Source organism: Pleurodeles waltl, chromosome 2_2 (assembly GCF_031143425.1).
Source record: "Pleurodeles waltl isolate 20211129_DDA chromosome 2_2, aPleWal1.hap1.20221129, whole genome shotgun sequence".
In the NCBI taxonomy this organism is placed as follows: domain Eukaryota; kingdom Metazoa; phylum Chordata; class Amphibia; order Caudata; family Salamandridae; genus Pleurodeles; species Pleurodeles waltl.
The window spans coordinates 258,793,165-258,805,394 of record NC_090439.1 but is presented as its reverse complement, the minus strand read 5'-3'; the positions used below and the strand labels follow the sequence as shown (position 1 = coordinate 258,805,394).

The 12,230-nt window shown below is 40.8% G+C and overlaps 1 protein-coding gene across 1 annotated transcript in view; it reads left to right on the top strand.

Moving 5' to 3' along the window:
• Positions 1 to 12,230, top strand: part of CFAP90 (cilia and flagella associated protein 90) — a 266,200-nt gene that overhangs the window by 224,621 nt on the left and 29,349 nt on the right. The window lies entirely within an intron of this gene.

Below are 12,230 nucleotides of genomic sequence, written 5' to 3'. Positions count from 1 at the left end.
TCCTTTTAATCTCCTAGGCATAGGGTGTACATTGGGTAGGAAATGTTCTAAACTAGGTTGGGGGTATTCTGGGAGACATAACATAGAAAATACCGGGGCCACACACTCTCCGATCATAGTCTGTAGCTTTTAAATTTGAGTATGACAGGGGCGCGACAAACTATCCTCACATGGAGATTTATCGTAGATACTTTACTGGAGAAAATAAGGGCTCGACAATGGATCACTCAGTTACCTTGGGCACTTTTATAATGGTGATTTGCAGAGTCTGCATCAAAGCTGCGCATGGGATTAAAATTTGATAATGCAACAGATTTTAGATAAAGGGAGTTGAAGTATGGAATGGTATTTGATGCAGAAGCAAGAAAGTGCAAAGAACACACTGCGCTGCTAGACAGGCTCAGTGATGTCCAATATAAAGATTTTTTGACCTGACAACATGCAGATGGAGATAGGGCGGGACAGATGTTGACATGGTTGCTACGTGAGAACATAGGCAGAAAGCCCATGTGTGCTTTTAGAATGGGATAGAACAGTGTCGTTTACACTCAACAAGAGATTACCACTGAGTTTGCTACATGCTATGCCTCTCTCTACTCCCAACCCCAGGAGCTCTGTATCCCTCATCTGGTTACATTTATACAACTCATCCCCTTCCCTACAATGAATGCAGTACAGCAGAATGAGTTGGGTGAACCTATCACTGAGTAGGAGATTAAGGCGGACATCGATTTTCTCTCTAAAGGTAAGAACCCGTGGACTGACGTTCTACCAATAGGATTTTACACCACTTATAAACAACAGTTGCTACCAAAGTTGTTAACATTATACAAAAAGCTGGATGTTGCTATATAGATCCTGAGTCCATGATGACAATGACCATAGTTGTTCTGGGATATGTCCTTTTGAACATTGGTTCTTATAGACCCCGTCCCTCCTCAACTCTGAGTACAAGATACTGGGTAAGGCTTTGGCCACTCATCTGGCACATCTGATTCATGCTGTTGTCCACCGCAACCAAAACAGGTTTATCCTGGGTTGACATATACATACCAACGTTAGATTGCTTTTCACATTCTGGATTGGATTGCTGATGGTACACAAACTCCCATTGTGGCATCTCCCAAGATCAGAAAGGCTTTTGATTGCTTGTTCTGGCCCTTTTTTTCCACTGTGTTGCATAAACTGGGATTCAAGGAAACCTTTATGAAATGGACATGTTTGCTCTAACCTGGCCCTGTGGCCAGAGTCCGAATGGGGACTGTAAGAAATTGGGTAATTAGTTGAGAGAGGTGAAAGCCCTAACTCAAATAATAAACATAATCCCTGTGAACTACAAAACGCCACTAAATGAGCCTCTGCTTAGCTCTCTGGCAGCTTGGCACAAAAGCAGTCAGGCTTAACTTAGAGGCAATGTGTAAAATATTTATGCAGCACACAACCAGTTATAAAGTAAAAACACAACACCAGGAAAATCCCAATTTGGTAAAATAGAGTAAATGTTAATAAAAATTAGACCAGATCCACAGAACTCTAATCAGTAGAACCAGAGGTATTGAACTTTACATTTTCTAAGGGGAATAATATCCAAAAGTGTAAAGCGCCAGTTGCCCCGAACTAGGACAATCCCACAAGTTTAGACCAATAATGATGGAGCGTGGGTACTGGGCCTAGTTTGGCCCACTGGTAGGTGTACCTGGTTATACTTGGGGCTGAGATGTGAGGGAGGTTCTGTGTTGAGATGTGTTGGTTCCAATGAGACCATCAATCAGGAGTTGCAAGGTGCTGAAATGTGGGGTCCTACATTGAACTACATCATGCTGCGTCACTTCTGATGAGGCCACTGATCGGTAGCAGCGAGGTCCTGGAATGGGAGGTGTTGGGCCCAGTTGCACTGGTTCCAATGAGGCTGCTGATAAGGAGCTGCAAGGTGCTGTGGTGCAAGTTCCTGCGTTGAGTTGTGTTTTACTGTGTATTTTTTTTTTTTTTGTGGAAAACTTTTCTTTTTTGTAAAACAAAACAAACATCCCACATGAGATACACGTTCATAAATGGTACATTATTACACCTCACCTTTTTTAGGATCACGACTCACCTCAGCAGAGGCTAATATCAGGGCAGCAGATGCAAAAATAACAAGGCGAAGGATAGGATGCTTGACTTAATCTCAGCCAATGGCAAACGCTCAGGCTGCATCCAAATCCATCATTTTTTTGTCCACCAGGCCACCTCAGTTTGGACCCAGCCATATGCAAATCAGTCTTGATCCTGCTCCTCACTGGAACAGTCCAGCCCAAACTGCCAGGACAGGTCCTCCCTGAACTGGAACACACGCATCCAGGTTTGCCCTAGTTAGGACTCTTCAGGCAGGTATAGTTTGGTTCCAGTGTCAAAATAAGCCTGGAACCTACATCCGGGCTTATCCAGAGCATTTTGGGCCGCAAATGCAAAAACAACAAGGTGGTTTCCATATCGCCGGATGGATTGGGAGGCAGCCCCAAGCAAAGACCAGTGGCTGAGATTAATTCAAGCATTCCATCCATCACCTTGTTGTTTTTTCAGCAGAGCATAGGCAGGTCCATTTGAATTTGGTTGACTGGGCAGATGCAGGACAGTTCTCTGGAGCATGTTGTGTCCCTGTAGTTCACATTGGTCCAGTCTTCTTTTCTCAGGCAACGCAGCAGCAGGGCAGTTCTCCGAGCAGCAAGGCAGGAGAGCGGTCATTCTTCTAAGTCTTCCACAGGTCCAGATCAATATTTCTATCTTGTGCCAGCCTTGAGTGATGTGATTCTTTATACTACTCCCACATTTGTCTCTGAAAAGTACTTCCATTCCCCAGACAAGGCTCCAGGAAGTCTGGGGTGACAAAAGACAAGGCAGGCCTAGTGATTTGAAAGAAGATTTTGGGTCAGTGACTTCTATTGGATTAATTCCTGTAATGTATTTAATTCATGTAGATAGGTCTAGCAGGAATGTTTATTTATGTTTATAGTGTCATTTACCCATATTCCCAGACTTAAACTGGATACTTGAGAGTACCCTTTCTAGGAGAGGTGCAGGTGTTATAGTTCCATACGATTGTACATTTAATATTCAGTGCACATAGACTATTCACTTCAACCTTAAAGCTATGGCGGCAGTGAAGCCTAGCTTTCATTATTTCATCTGTCATTTGACGATCTGATAAATTATTTATACAGGGAAACATGATGATTGAACCCAATGAATGTCTTTTGAGGTCAATTAATGGTTTGTTCTTCAAATTCTCCATTTCTTTATTACAAGATATGCAATGCTGATTGTATTAGAATATGTCAAGTTGGAAAGGGACTCTAATTTTCTGTCCCACTCTGTGCAGTGTGATGGTTCCTCTACCAATTTATCTGATTTAGAATTGATTGAGCTTTGATTCTATCTGACTTTTGTACAATTGAGAATGTTTTAAATATTAAGGGCCAGATGTAGGGAAATCCAATTTTGCGACTTGCAAATTGCGACTCTGACTGACTCGCAATTTGCAAGTTGCAAAATTGGATGCAGAATGGTGTCTCAGACACCTTCCGTGACTCGCTATGGGGTCGCAAAGACCCACCTCATCAATATTCATGAGGTGGGTCGCATTTTGCGACCCCATAGCGAGTCCCTGCACTCACAGGGATGGTGGCCTGCTGTAGTCAGCAGACTTCCATGTCTGTGACTGCTTTATAAATAAAGCAGTTTTTTTTTTCATTTTGCAGCCCGTTTTCCTTAAAGGAAAACGAGTTGCAAAATGAAAAGTAAACCAAAACCATTTGGTTTAATTTTTTTCAGAGTAGGCAGTGGTCCATAGGACCACTGCCTGCTCTGAAAAAATATTTTTTTCGACATTCACAAAGGGGAAGGTGTCCCATGGGGACCCCTTCTCTTTTGGGAATGAGTTACCACCAGTGTGACACTGGTGGTAACTGTGAGTTGGTTTGCGACCGCATTCGCGGTCACAAAGCAACTCTGAATTGCGATGAGGTCGCAAATAGGAAGGGAACACCCCTTCCTATTTGCGAGTCGCATTCCCAAATTGTGTCGGTACCGACTCGCAATTTGGGAATGAGCATCGCGTTCGGCCGTTTGCATGCCGCAAACGGCGATTTTTGCAGTTTGCAACATGCAAACGGCTTACTACATCTGGCCCCATATGTTTTACTTTAACATGACATGAATGCATAGTCATGCTAATGCTATTTGTAGAGAGAAATTATATTTATATACATATAGACTTTATTATAGCTAATGTAGGCCTGAATCTCAAAATGAGTTAATGTTGGTTGCTATCTTTGCATTTTGGCACATGGACATTTTATTTCTAGGCAAGCTCGACATCTAATACTGTTGAGAGCAGTGTTCTTTTTTCCTTCTTTCCCATATAAAGACATTGTTTTAGTTTCAGTGTGCAGACTAGTTTGTGTATCTTGTCTTGTTCAGGATGCAGAGAGAACCTTATATTTTGAGAAACCTTGAGCACCTTTTGAGTGTAGAATTATATCATTTTGCTTTAAGCTGATTGGATAGGCTTTATCAGACCTGCATGTAGTGATGCAAAATGTTAGAGTTTGTGTGTTTTAGGGCACACCAGAACAGAAGATTTCACAGTGCAATCTCAAAGAGAGAACTGACTTTTTATTTGTTCTTCTCTTTGAGGTGACCCCATACTGGTTCATCCTTTGCGTCTTAAAATGTAAACTAATTTGCCTGATAATTAATGTATTAACATTCTATTCATAAGTTGCTGCAAACCTGATTTTTGCATTCAGTAAACCATCAACTTCAAAAAACCTTCATGGTTTGATACTAAAACATCATCTTTCCTTTTTCCAGCACCCAATGTCCTTCACATGACATTGAAATTATTGATTTGTTGACCATGGTCAAGTGTAGAGCACTAAATTCCCTAGGGGATAAATACTGCTCCTTGTCCATCCAGAAAAGCTCTTTATGATTCCCAAATTTGCATAAAGAATATTGCTTACACTACCTTCCATCATATAGAGGAGATTTATGTTGATCCCCACTACACAGGGATTGAACAAATCCTAATAGTTTGGTTCCTGCCACAACATACCATGAGACAAGTCCTAGCTCGCCCCATAGGTTCTAAATTATCACATTTGCCAGAATGGTCCATGCGTTTTTTCTAGGAACACCCCTTATTAGAATCCCAGAAAACCCTTAGGTCTTGAGACATTAATTCAGCACCATATAGGACCATTGGTTGGAGTATACTCTTGAAAACCATTTTCAAGTGGTGCCATAAATAAGCCTCCTTATTCAGAATTAATTCTGACTAAATGCACCATATTGCCAAAGCCTTGGTAATCCTAACTGGAGATGTTTGTGACCATTTGAGAGCAGTGGCAAAAGTTACAAATAACTATGTATAGAAGTTTACTCCCTCCACAGTAAGTATCCAAAAGATCCAAGAACATTTCTTATGTTTACCCACACCTGGTAGGACATTCGTTTTTCACAAAATTTACTATTAAATGAAGTTTGATTTTGGTAAGAATATAAGGTGGCCAATTTCTTCTGGAGATCTATTGGCATTGAATCCATTAATCCAGTTCATCAGAATAGAACAGGTAGGAAACATGCCACATCTTTTTTGAGTGAAAAGTAATGTAATTCGTATGTTTATATGGTAGATTCACCAAACATAAACCACATAAACTCAGTTCTTGGACACAACCCTCCTTGAGGCTGCTTCTAGTCTTGTTCTTGAGTGGTAGATGACCTGAGATATCTACCTCAACCTGCACCCAATTAAAGGTATAGAAGATGCAAAGGTCTCAAAATGGACATAGTAAAATGTTATAAGTTTTAGTTTATTTGGAAGGTTTTACTGTCCACCAAATGAAACACCACATGGAAGTCAACCAACAGCAGCCTAAAGGGCAAAACAATGATTAGTGTTCAAGTGTCTTCACTCTTAATCTGCATTGTTCTAGTGGCATTAGGTTATGGTCAGCAGAATCCAAGAGGTGTTGTGTCAAGAAGCATCAGACAGCATATGAAACAGATGGGTCCCAAAAGCTGCATATGAATAATAGCCTCTACTATTCCTCTATAGCTGAGCCTTGTCAGCCTATGGTGGAGGGGTGATGGCCCTGAGGAATAAAAGAAGAACTGTATTCTTACTATGCAGGAAACATGAATTGATCCACATAGCGAGAATTGAGTTGCAATCAGACGTTTTACTGCTCCTCGAGCCTGCTCCTCGAGCCTGCACTTCCTTGATATAAGTGGCATTCTTTGGCCAGAATGGGTGCAGAGGAAGAGGATCAGCTGCACTGGCTGCATAGAGGGAACCTTTCATTGCAGACCCTAAATTAAAGAGTAGGAGTGTGCCAGTTACTCAACCCAACACAGCCGACAGAATGTTGCTGTTTGTTGAGGTTAAGTTCACCTTCACCAGCTGATGTGCCAGTAGATGAGGGAAATGAGCCGCCCAACAGAGAAAGAGAATGTGTGAGTACACATATGAATCAGAGGTGACAATCTTCGCTCTATGTGGTAATGGAGGAACTTACAGAATATAACTTCTTCTAACCCATGATGAGTGACACTTGGCAGGGCTAGTCAACTGTCCACGTCAGGCAATACACTAAACATTGACCCACATTGCTAGTGCTACTCAGGAATAAATGACAGGGATTATTCCTTCTTAGGTGTGGGTTGACAGGTTAGGGACTTGAGTTCCTCCCCTTCAACCCCTAGTTTTTTACCAGCCACTTACAGCCATTGGCTTGAGACTTTGTCAATCATATCTTGACTCAACTCAGAGGAGTATTCCTCACTCACCTGATGCGTTTAGATGTTTTTGTGATTTTTGCTACCTTTAATACAATGCTTGCACTAAACTGTATGAGAGATACTTTACAACAATAGACCTCTCTTTCCCCTCTCTCCTTTACTGTATCTTGCTCTTCATTTTTTCCACCCACCACCTCCTCTCAAACATCCCTCCTGCCCTCCCTCTTTCTTGTGTGCCCCTCATTCCCTGTACACAGCCATTCATTTCATACTTTTGTCTGCATTTAATGTACATACATTGCACATGTTATTTGCCATTTTTGCACAGGTTTTGCTTTTTAAGCTTTCCAGAGATAGTTTATATGAAATATGCCTTACAATGACCCACTGTACTCTCAACTATATGATACAAGCCATGCCACAAAAAAAAACTGGGTGCCTCAAACTACAAATTACATTATTTCACACTTCTCACAAACAACTAAGAGATAAGTATTAGACTGCTTGCTTGAAAACACTGTGCTCCAACCCTGAGTGTTCAAGTCATACAGCCTTGGAAAATTAGACAAACACCTGTGAGACACGTCACATTTCGACAAATACTGGAATTAAAGACAAGACTAGAAGACATGTTTTTAAATTCAGTATTTACGGTGATCTGCGAAAAACTGAAGTAAGGGAGTTGATACCATGTCAATACTTTTTGGAAGAGATATGTACAGTAACACAACTACTTCTGTAAAATGTTAGGTAATAGTTAAACCACTTGTATGACTTAATATCGATATAAATAATATCCACAAACTAAAATATTGTTACAAAAATATCAAGAGCACAATTATTGCCAACCTACACATAAAACACAAAACCACAAATATTGATTACAAACATTGCTGCAAAGGAATCTAAGATACCTATATACCAAAAATAAAAATATAGAAATACTAAATATCAAGATTGAAATAAAGCATAAAAAACATTAACAAAACCACAAAAACTAAAATATTTTTAAATAAATAGATACATATAAATGAAACATACTCAAATAGCAGAAAAAGCATGATGATCATTTACCAAATAAGATACTCTCTGGAAATAAAGCCCCTACATTTGCGAAGTAAGTATTGAATTGTAACATAAACTCAACTACAAAAATAAATTATAACTACAAGAATAAATTACATATTCTAATACATACACAAATAAATAACAATTATTTTAAAATGGAATATCTCTAAAACAAAGGTACCAAGGCTGTAAAAAAAGACCAAACAACAGACAAAGAAAACCAACCCATGGAACTATTTCAAAATTACAATACAAGAACGGCACAGTGAAAAGTAAGTATAATAAAAGAAATAACCACTAAAATTCAAAAATAACAATTCCTTTTTTTAACAGCACCTACAAAAATAAGTCCTGAAAAAAGAAAAAGATAAGCTACCCTAAAACCCAGAACCAATCAACCTGGAAAAAGAAGCAACACCAAAGGTGTAAGTAAATAATGTAAAATATGGTACAGAAAATGTGACAATCATTTTTAAATAACATATGTACATGAAAAAAGTATGCATTAATAATTCTATAATACACTGATATAATGTTGAACCTGCAACATATATCAAAATCCAAAATGGAAAACTATTATTTAGGTATAGGAAATACACCTATTAAAGAAATCACTTTTTCACAAAAGGATGCATTGGAATGCACTAAATGTTGTTCCAGTGCTTGCTCTGGCAGAGCGTCTACCAAAGAAGATGTAGTTTAAAGTGTAAGGAAATACACTCATCCTCCAAATGGGACTGAAATTCAAGTTAGGAACATCCTATAGGACTTAGGAGAAGCCAGCACAAGCTCACAAGAGCCCACAGTAATTATATTACAAATATATTCCTCAGTTTCCTGAAGAAGTGACTGTTCAACTCCCAGCCACAGAAAACCTAAAAACATAATAAGCAGAGCAAGGCAAATCACTATGATGAAGAGTACCCAGAACATATGACAAAATACAAATCCCCTAACATTTAAAAACTATGCATACTAATGAAGATTTCTTACTCCATGACAATTAAAATAATGACAAAAGAATCATTGTCTATTTGACTAACAATAATGTACTGATCCTAATGCACTGCAACACATGAATGATGGGTGGCACATTTAAATTATGCCCACCACCAATAACACAAACACACACTGTCCGTGGCAATACCATAACACAATTGAACGTCTCTTTAATATATGTACTGCGGCCAAACAAGCAAAGTGCAACCTATAAAAACTCTTAACATTAATCAAACAAAAATTATTTTCAATGCCTCCAAACAAAAATTGATTTTGGAAAATACTATGATTTTGACTATCCTAAACTTTTACTCACACACAGAAATACAAGTGTGCTGTAGCCACTTTAAGCAAATTACATGGTGACATCTACAAAACTCTATTTTGAGTCTAAAAAATGGCACAAATGCAGAATTGGTCTACAAAGTAAACCAATTGATAGCATTAGCCTACATTACTGTCACCGAAGTAGTCAAACACTATGTTATGCTAATAGAATAAAATGGATTATTTTGAAGACACTTAGGCCCTAATGCAGTTTTGCACCAAAACGTTTAGCACCGGCTTGCACCATTTCTGTGCACCAGCCGGGCACCATATTTATAGAATGGTGCAAGCGGGTGCAAAAGGTAGGCTAGCGTAAAAATAAATTACGTTAGTCGGGTGGGGTTCGCGGTATGGAAGAAGGGGGTTTTGCACCAAAAAATGATGTTAGGCAGGTTAAAGTAAAAACAAAATGACTCTAACCTGCCTAGAGTCATTTTCTGATGCAAAACCATTCATACCTCATGACTCCTGTCTGAGAAAGGACAGGAGTAATGCCCACCACCCCAATGGCAAAGGTCCCCTGGGCATGGCCATTGCAGCCAGTGCCATGAAGAGGGGCCTATTTCGCCCCCATCCTCCACAGTCCCTCTGGTGTCGGTGGGGGTGTCCTTGGGGCCTTGGGAGGGCACCTGTGGGCTTATTCCATGGTGTTCCACCATGGAAATAGGCCCACAGGTCCCCTAATGCCTGCCCTGACCCAGGCGTTAAAAAATGGGGCAAAGCAAGCCAAAGCAAGCTTTGCACCATTTTTTGACCCCTTCTCCCTCCTGTGCACCATTTTTGCACAGGAGTATAAATATGGTGTTAAGGCCATAGAGTAATTTCTTTGCACGGGTACGCCTCCCTTGCATCTCATTAAGGCAAGGTAGGTTTCCACTTCCAACAAATGACTTTAACTCCATAAATTAGGCGCCAGACGGGTCTAGCACCAAAGTAAAAACATGGAGTTAGTTTTGCACCGAATTAGAGTACAAAAAAATGACGCTAATTTGGTGCAAACAGAGTATAAATATGCCCCTTGGATTGGCCACCTGCACCCATCATGACACAGGGGGTCATTCTGACCCCCGCCGGCGGCGGAAGCCGCCCGCCTGGCAGGAACCGCCAGAAGACCGTACCGCAGTCAAAAGACCGCGGCGGTCATGCTGACTTTCCCGCTGGGCTGGCGGGCGACCGCCAAAAGGCCGCCTGCCCGCCCAGCGGGAAAGCACCAGCAACGAGGAAGCCGGCTCCGAATGGAGCCGGCGGAGTTGCTGGTGTGCGGCGGGTGCAGTTGCACCCATCGCGATTTTCAGTGTCTGCTAGGCCGAATGGAGCCGGCGGAGTTGCTGGTGTGCAGCGGGTGCAGTTGCACCCGTCACGATTTTCAGTGTCTGCTAGGCAGACACTGAAAATAAATGTGTGGCCCTGTTAGGGGGCCCCTGCAGTGCCCATGCCATTGGCATGGATGCTGCAGGGGCCCCCAGGGGCCCCACGACACCCGTTCCCGGCAGCCTGGTTCTGGCGGTGAAAACCGCCAGAACCAGGCTGGCGGGAAGGGGGTCGGAATCCCCATGGCGGCGCTGCTTGCAGCGCAGCCGTGGAGGATTCACAGGGGCAGGGGAAAACCGGCGGGAAACCGCCGGTTTCCCTTTTCTTACCGCGGCTTTACCGCTGCGGTCAGAATTGCCCTTGATGCACCGCCAGCCTGTTGGCGGTGCATCCTCCAACCCCGGCCCTGGCGGTCCATGACCGCCAGGGTCGGAATGACCCCACAGTGCCCAACGAAAATTTCACATCCCTTTGTGGAATTTCTACGATAGCAGCTATCTCTCAAGAAGCAACTATTAACAAGGCAGTGTGAAAATGGCACAACCCTCCCAGGGAACGCTCAAAAAAAGCCATAAATCCCCAACACAACTGAAACTAAAAATATCTAAACAAACTATACAATGTATGAAAGGTTAACAAGCAAAGTGTATCTGTTTACTAAAAACCAAGGCCTACCTTACCTTGAAACAATAGCCAGAACACTACTATAAAAATAGAAAATAAATCAAAATAAAATAGAAGGAGAATAAAACATGACACAATGCTGTCTCTAAAACAACTAACATTAAATTAAATAAAGTACAAATAGATTACATTCAATACATAATATAACAACAAAGATTTACTCATAATTAGAAAATAAGAAAATATGAACAAACACAATGCAAATCAACATTCCCACCCCCAACAAATAAATAGTTTAAAAACAGATTTACTCATGATTTTGCAACTGAAGCCCTCCATAGGCAATACAGTGCCCATAGCAAAATATAACCCATCAGAATTGTGTAATAAATGTAGCACAAAGAATGCAAAAATACAAATTAAAATATAATTCATCCAGTATGTCCAAATAAAATGTGGAGAAGCCACCCAAAAACTGAAAAGCATGAAAAATGAAAAAAACTACTCTAGAAAAAACAGAAACACCAAGGAAAAATAAAATAAATAGTTGGTTAAAAATCCCAACTACTTTTCCTTGAAAATAGCGCATACGCCCGCAAAAACAGTCTCCACTTCAAATAAAAAAACAGTAAGAGAAAATGCAGAAAAAAACATCTCAAAACAAACATACCCCGTACGTTTTTTCAAAATTGTTTTTATTGAACATTTTCCTTATTTAACATCTGAAAGTAGGCAGGGTACACTTATGTTCGAAACAAGAGACACAAATAAAGGCAGAACACTTGGAAAAGGTTTATAAGGCAAGTAATAAAGACAGTTGCATTAAGGCACCTTACAATGAAAAAAGGGTAGAAGCCAATACAGGCCTGTGAGTTTTGGGGGAAGAGACCGCCCGACTAGTAATCCTGTCAGTGGGGCATACCTTGCCAGACATACAAGAATAATTAAAATATAAGAACAATCCTCAATGACACAAAATCAAAATGTGGCAACAAAATGCAGACATTATATGTGTATGTACCCAGGATGTGAGCAGGCGACAGGCCTATATACGCCAAGGTGAAAATTACAGAGCACAAGGCAAGTTTTAACATTTGGAGCATAGGCAGTAAGTTGAA